Genomic DNA, 7,228 nt, shown 5'->3' on the forward strand with positions numbered 1-7,228 from the left:
TTCTCTAGTAGAATGTATCGTGCACATAGTGTTTGCTTAGCTTCCGCTGGTCCTTCTGATTTAGGATTGAACTAGACCATGAATGCGCGCTTTGCTGCGCCCGTCCTTTTTGAGAAAAAAGATGATAATAATTTTTAGAATAGATTGTATAGTACAAATTCTAACAAATAAAGTTTAAGCTAATATAGAGTTTAATGTAGGTGCCTCAGGCATGCCGTGTGCTTTCACAAGGTACCCATGGAAATCAAAGTTTTTTATACATGAAAATAAACATATAATTGAGCCTATGCATATATTATTGTATACCACCTCATTTTTATTTTTGCGACAGGGCCTAGAAGGCCCCAGAGATCCATTCATTCCATACGTGGCAGGTAGATATTACAAAGAGGACCTTTTACATCTCTCGTCCTGAGAAACCGAATATCTAAAGAAAGGCTCTCTAGATTAACAAAAAACACCCTAGGATAAAAGGAAAAAAAGAAATCGGGTCCCTGGGTGCCGCCGCCACCTTTCGCCGGCGTCCTCAGGCGTCGTCGTCGAGGATCCGGAGCAGAATGCTCGACAGCTCCATGTCCAACGAAGAGACGAAGCCGTTGGTCGCCTTTAGATCACCGGGGATGAACCACTTGATGAAGAGGAGGTGCTGAGCTCCAGCAGTCGCGTCGAAGAAGGCCTCTGCAGTGGAGGTAGAAGATTCGCCGCCTTGCCGACAGAAGATCGCGGGAGCCATGATGGCTCGTGTGTGGTTGAGCTCGAAGACATAGCACCCCACAGGCAAGAGCATGCATTGTCCAGGGATCACTGCACCATCTCCTCCCCTCACAACGCCTCCATGGCGAGACAGAGAAGGAGAAAGGATGCAGATCAACCCCATCCGGCCGCACACCCGAACTAACCTGGATCTCATCAGAGCAACGAGCTAGCAGCAGCCCAACTCCCCCTCGCCTCCAAGGCCGGCCAGGAGAAGGACATCACCCAGGCTCATCAAGACTCCTCTGTTCTCCTCCTCGCCGCCACGGTCGGCCGGGAGAACAGCCTCTTCTTGGCCTCGAAACCACCAGCAGAGATCCGCCGCCATCTTACTCGAGAAGGTGGCTCTGTTCCGCCCATCGGAGTCCAAGTCCCGCTCTGCTCCGCCCATCGGAGTCCAACCAGCAGCAGCCCTACAGATCTAGGCCACCACCTCCACTACAGGGCATACGCCCACAACGTGGCATAGAGCCAAACAAAACAAAGAACCTACAAGATCTAGCTCTAAACTACTCCGGCGCCCATCCAAGACCAACTCCGACCGGCTATTCCGGCGGAGCGGCGCTCGGCGGCTCGGTCAACGGCAGGGAGCCCTCAAGGGTATTGTAGATGGGTGAGAGCTAAGGAGGGGGAAAGTGTCCCGGCTTGTATACCACCTCATAAGAACACACTTGATTATAGAGGGATGAACCCAATTCAATTACAATTGTTCAAAATAACATAGTAACCATAATGATTAAAATATTGCAAAGATTCAAGAGATACAATCCTGTGCCGAGAAGTACAAAACTACGTGAGGCACCGAGCTTCTTCAATAGGTAGTCTCATATCGACTGAAAGCATCATCATTAAAACATAACCTTCATTATTTCAAAACACATTTAGTAACATCACAAGAAAAATGGCATACGTTGAAGCACTGGCACTGTAGCGTTTGCTTTATTCCTCAGCTCAGGAAATCACTTCTAACATCATTTTCTACATGCATACTTTACTGTCTGAAAAACATAGATGAGCAAAACTGAAGGATATTTCAGGTTAACCATAAGTGTTAACTATTATATATGAACATGCGCTTCATGAGAGGGCCATTAGTTCAGGCTGCATATATTTGGCATTAGATTACAAAACCGTCAAGGATCTTGGTTGTCCAAGCAATGAGTCCACAGCGAGATATTTCAATACGAATAAGAACTAAGCATCTTGACTGTGATGGCATTGAGTCTCTGACTTGTGGTAGTGGGTACACTTTTTAGTTCTTAGAAGGAGTAGATAGTGAGCACTGAACTAAGCATATAATTTTCCTACCTCACGCAACTAATAATTTTCTTCTAAAATCCAAAATTTTGCAAGCCATATACATAGTTTTGCATATTTCTAACAGTTTGCCTATCACACCACCAGTGCAGCTGGATTTTGCTGCTGCTGCACCATTCTTGCAAAAATAGAGCTAATAAAACTTCAACAGTTGATATTTAGAGTAACCCTCACCATGTGTGCTCTCGTCCTCACGATCGAGTAGCATCTGAGAACATAGCTAATGAGTGTAACTCTGTTCCATCAGCCAAAGCTACCTACAAATTCTTAGTCTTTCAATGTAAAAATAAACAAAGTGCACAATTATGGATTAGTCCAACTACTTGCCCACATTTCCTGTAGTTATATCAACCCTTATTTGGGAAACCTAACAAAACAGTGGAGCATGTAAGGCAAGAAACTTTGAATGGAAATCAAGTCTTTTTATTTCTCCTTAACAGAATCATCTGTTCTCTCAAACAGATGTATTACTGACCAAAAAGATAACACAAGGGAAAAAGCATCTCCGCTTTCAGCTTCTTCCATACACCATTTATTGTATATATTTGTGGTTCAACTAAACCAGAAACCTCTTGCCCCATCAACAATATACCTTTTTCTACTAATATAACTGACACAAGATATTATGTTTCATATTTCGACTATAAAGCAGGGATAAATCAGAAAGAAAGGAAATATACCTTTTCCTTGTTTTGTTTGCACTTCACAATTGTCATAAAGAAGGTCCCTGGATTTTTATTATATATTTCCAAGCAGTTCCCTTCAAGCACCATAATTAGCAATCCTACTCTCTTGATTCTGGAACACCTGTGGTGAAGCTTTACCCTGTTCCTTATAAACGAAGATGCATACCTTGTATCAAACCATTATTGACAGCATGACTTACTGTCAGTAAATACATAGCCTTGGAAAGAAGCAGTTATAATTTAAACAATTGGATTCAGCATCCTAGAACAATATAATTATATCTCAAATAAATTCTGGAAACAAATGCATGTGTCACTAATTCAGTTAAACTATTACTCAAAAACACCATTTATGGCATGTCATGCAGAGTAGGAACAGTAAATACCTTGATCAACAGTCGATCCAAAACATTAGCAGATTTAAGGTTCTCCTCTATTTTTCTGAGAGAGTGTAATAAAGCTTAGTCTACTTGGATGACGACAATCACTGAATTATAAGTGTTTAGGATGGACAGACCATATACAACATAGGGGACACATACTTAAAATACATGTATTCTGTACACCATTACAGATCATAAACTGATAAAAGTGGTATACCAAAGTGGAAAACAGTGATTCCACCTTGCTACTCTGCTGAGGAGGTGCAAACATTGTGTACGTTTCTACCCCATAGCATCTGGCTTCTTCAGCTTGCCATTCTTCCTGGAGAACAACAAACAGCGAGGCATATGGTACTTTTCTGTAGTGGTATTAGTACCCCCTAAGGGCATGTACAATGCACAGACGCTTAGTTGAGCGCTTAAGGGGAAAAAACTGACCGGCCAACACATAGCGCTCGTGCAAGCGTCCGGCGCTCCATCGCTGACCGCAAACTCCAGGCGCCAACTGCTAGCAACCTCTTCCTATTTTACTGCACCCTCCTGCCAAAAATCTCTCTAGCGCCCGGCGCGAAGCTGGGCGTCGACGCAAGGTTAAATCCCAGGATCGGAGAGGATTCTGGCTTAACTTCTAGGAAATCCATCCTAGCGCCTGGCACTAGCGCCGGCGGTGTACATGCCCTAACATAAATATAATGAAAATGGGCGTGGAAACAATAATGATACGAAAGATTAACAACGCAGGAGTAAAAAGAGCTAAAATTGCATAAAGGAGAGCACCTGTCCAGCAGCCATGGTCGCAAATGAAGATCAGACACTCCCTATCAACAGTTCCTGAATTAAATCCAACACGAAAGAGGACGGCAATCCCTGAACAAACAATAGTAAGACAATTTGCTACCTAATGTTGGCGTTTGATGAAATTACTGAGAAGAATGAGGACGGGCAAACAGAAAAGCAACCCGAAGCAATGAACATATCTGATGAAAATTAGGATGTCGCACATATTTATCACGGAGAGAAGAGAACTGAAAATAACACCGAGATTAATTACCATAATTACATGGAGAAGTGGGTCGAAATTACCACCGTGATTAGGGTGCTGACGGTTTCAGTTCGCGCACTGTGATCACGATGCCGCCCACACAAACGGAAGGAGAGGCGTTTCTCTGATGATGGGCCGGGTCTACCGGCGGATCGAAGATGGAAGGAGTCCACTCCGCAGCCTTCCCGCCATCCAAACCTTGTCGGCACCGTCGCTGGAGAAGAAACCAAATAAGTGGGCGGCCTCTTCTAAATCCGGTCGAAATGGAAGGAAATCGGCAAGCCGTAGGCGTTCTCACCTTTGCCTCACTGTTTCTTCGGGGTTGAATCGCCTCGCTGGTTTTCGATCGGTAGGTGGCCTATCCCCCGGTGGCGTGGGCGTACGGGGAACGGCGGCGGCGTGACCAGAACAGAGAGGAAACGAGAAGAACTGACGAGGGCTACTTTTCTTTTTTTTACCGCTAGCGATAAGCTCCGTGGATTCTGGCCGAGAACTATAAAGGGCTGAAACTCTATGCCCATATTAGCGATTCACGGCCCGACCAACCTGGCCTAACTCGTTTTGTGGAGTAGAAGCCCAGTAACGAATGCTGGCCTATTTAACGGGATCGAAGGAAGTAAGAAGGTACCTAGCGACGCTTCGGGATCAGTCAGTCGATGTAGACCATTAGAGCAAGATTAATAGAGAAGCCCACTGCTGGCTATATAGCCATGCCATGTCACCCTACAGCCATTGTAAAGCCCATTCATACAATAAGCTAGCTATTAGATTGACTCTTAGATGGGCTTTAATTCAAATTTAATTATTTAAGCACGCATGGCATTGGACCTGAGCTGCATGCAAGCCCCTTTTTCCTCGTTCCGTGTGTTGTAGCCCGGCGATACTGCAAGCGCCAGCTCCTCTCTCTCTCCTCCTTCCTCTCTCTTCCACATCAGATTTTTCTGACATGTCCCTTGCTATAGCCTGCTAAGCGTTCATTGTTGTACTTGCTCTTAGATAAGTAGATCCGACGGCTCAGACCTCCAAAACACTGTGGAGGCTTCTAGGCTTCTAGATCATGAAAGCGCGCGTTGCCGCGCCCGCCTATATTGTGAAAGAATCTTAGAATATCTTATGTGTTCAAACACTCTAGAAAATTTAGAGGGTGTGAGTGATGCTATGATACCAATGATGATTTTACAAATGCCGGTTCCACAAAATGATACCAATGCTAGATACAATTCTCCATGCGATTAATAGTTAAAAACTGAGGATGCTATGACATCTACAAAATTCGTGTACTGCTACCGCTTTTCGGCCTCATTGGTAGAAACTTAGACATGCCCCATTTGCCTAAACAAGATTCCATGTCATCTCAGAGTGATCTTATTTTTGCTAAATGCATATATGGTTTACTTGAGGCCATTCAGCTGTTGAACGGCCTTTTTTTTCTTCTCAATGGCCTTGTTGAGTTTGACCTCTCACTTGTACCCAGGGAAATGTACACCTGACCAACACAGTAGAATTGTTTTAGAAAAGATTAAACTTAGGAGTAGATTTCGCATAACATGGCTTTATTGTGAAAAGATCAAGTTTGTTTCCTGCTAGATTTGGAAAAGGAAGAAACTTAACACAAACAACAATAGGCCGAAAATGGGAAATGGACACTTGTAAGTTGGATTTGCTGACATAAAGCTGAACACATCCTAGACCAACTTGATGGCTTGAGGAAAGGATTCATGTTAGATGGAAGATTCAACCATTTTTAGTCAAAGGATGAGATTTATTTCCAATCTAAAAGAAAAACATATATACTGAGTTGATGGGTTTGCAGCTCCTCAAACCCCTAAACTTGTTCACCCATGCAGCTCCATCTATTGACATTACAAGGATGACTAAAATCCTTCAAACCATTGTGTTTTCTCATTTGTTCAGAGAGATACTTAATCTATGTGGTTCTTTGACGAAAGACAACTAAATAATTGATTTTCTTATAGACTACAATACATACAATTACCTCAAGAAAGCTCAACCTAACTGAAAGATAAACCATGAGAAAGAAAAAATATGATGGGAAAAGTTGTTTCAAGGAAGATTTCCTTTTCAAATGAGAGTTAATCTAATCAGGAAGTAATAACCCAAAAGGATAAAATTCTAAGGTCAAATGACTAAGTTGTTTGTAAAATATATTAATAAAATACAGTGTGTTCATACTAACAGAAACTTAAGAATTCCTAACATCTCAACTCTTTCATTTTGGCCTTTGAAGTGGCTTGCATATTTGCAATCTAAGATCTATTGGAACAATATATTCCAGACATAGCTTCATTGAATATTGAACAGTAAAGCTACAGTTCGCTTAGAACATAATCTACACAATTCAAATAAAGTTGTTGAAGACATACCTTGGAGGTTTAGGATCTCATCATATGTACTTTTTCTAATCAACGCCATACAGCATTTCTATTTAGTGGTATCATATGTGACAAGAATTCAAGATAATTTATAAACAGTGCACCACTATAGTACTTGAATAAATTCCGTGTGAAAATGTCCAACAATCAGTTTGATTCATCAGGGTACTGAACGAATTAAAGTTGTGTGTTGTTTATTTTCTAGGAACATTCCGCCGATGGGTTCTCATTGCCAGGAGCCTGACAGAGAACAAAACAGAAATTAGAATATAAACCAACAGATGTTGCATGGACTTTGAATACCTAATTGCACTGCTGATCTAATCAAAAAAGCTGAACATTTACCTTCACCTTATACGGTCTAGTCTAGTATAGGCAGTGGAGTTAGAGAATATAGCACTACATGCCTCCAGGTGCCAAAACAGAGAAACCCCATTTTTTCAGGGTGCAAATTTGGTGAAAATTTTGTTGTTTTGCGAAGAAAAAAATTCTACCTGGTATCCAGTGTAACCCCATGGATCCATGTAGATCCGTCACAAATTATAGGTGAAAGAAACGCTCATCAATATGGAAGCACATGTAACAAATAATCATTTACTTAATACCACTTAGAATAGCTACACTGGTATTGTACAACTGTAGATTGCTTACAAG

The 7,228-nt window shown here is 42.2% G+C and overlaps 1 long non-coding RNA gene across 1 annotated transcript; it reads right to left on the reverse strand.

The window, feature by feature from the left end:
- Positions 1 to 1,506: 1,506 nt before the first annotated feature.
- On the reverse strand, positions 1,507 to 4,610 carry LOC124688005. Its single transcript, XR_006998403.1, has 4 exons — positions 4,480 to 4,610; positions 3,917 to 4,395; positions 3,578 to 3,817; positions 1,507 to 3,461 (listed from the first exon to the last, which is right to left on the reverse strand). It is a non-coding gene; the product is annotated as an uncharacterized LOC124688005 (long non-coding RNA).
- Between the last annotated feature and the right edge of the window lie 2,618 nt (positions 4,611 to 7,228).

This window comes from Lolium rigidum, chromosome 2, assembly GCF_022539505.1.
Source record: "Lolium rigidum isolate FL_2022 chromosome 2, APGP_CSIRO_Lrig_0.1, whole genome shotgun sequence".
NCBI lineage: Eukaryota > Viridiplantae > Streptophyta > Magnoliopsida > Poales > Poaceae > Lolium > Lolium rigidum.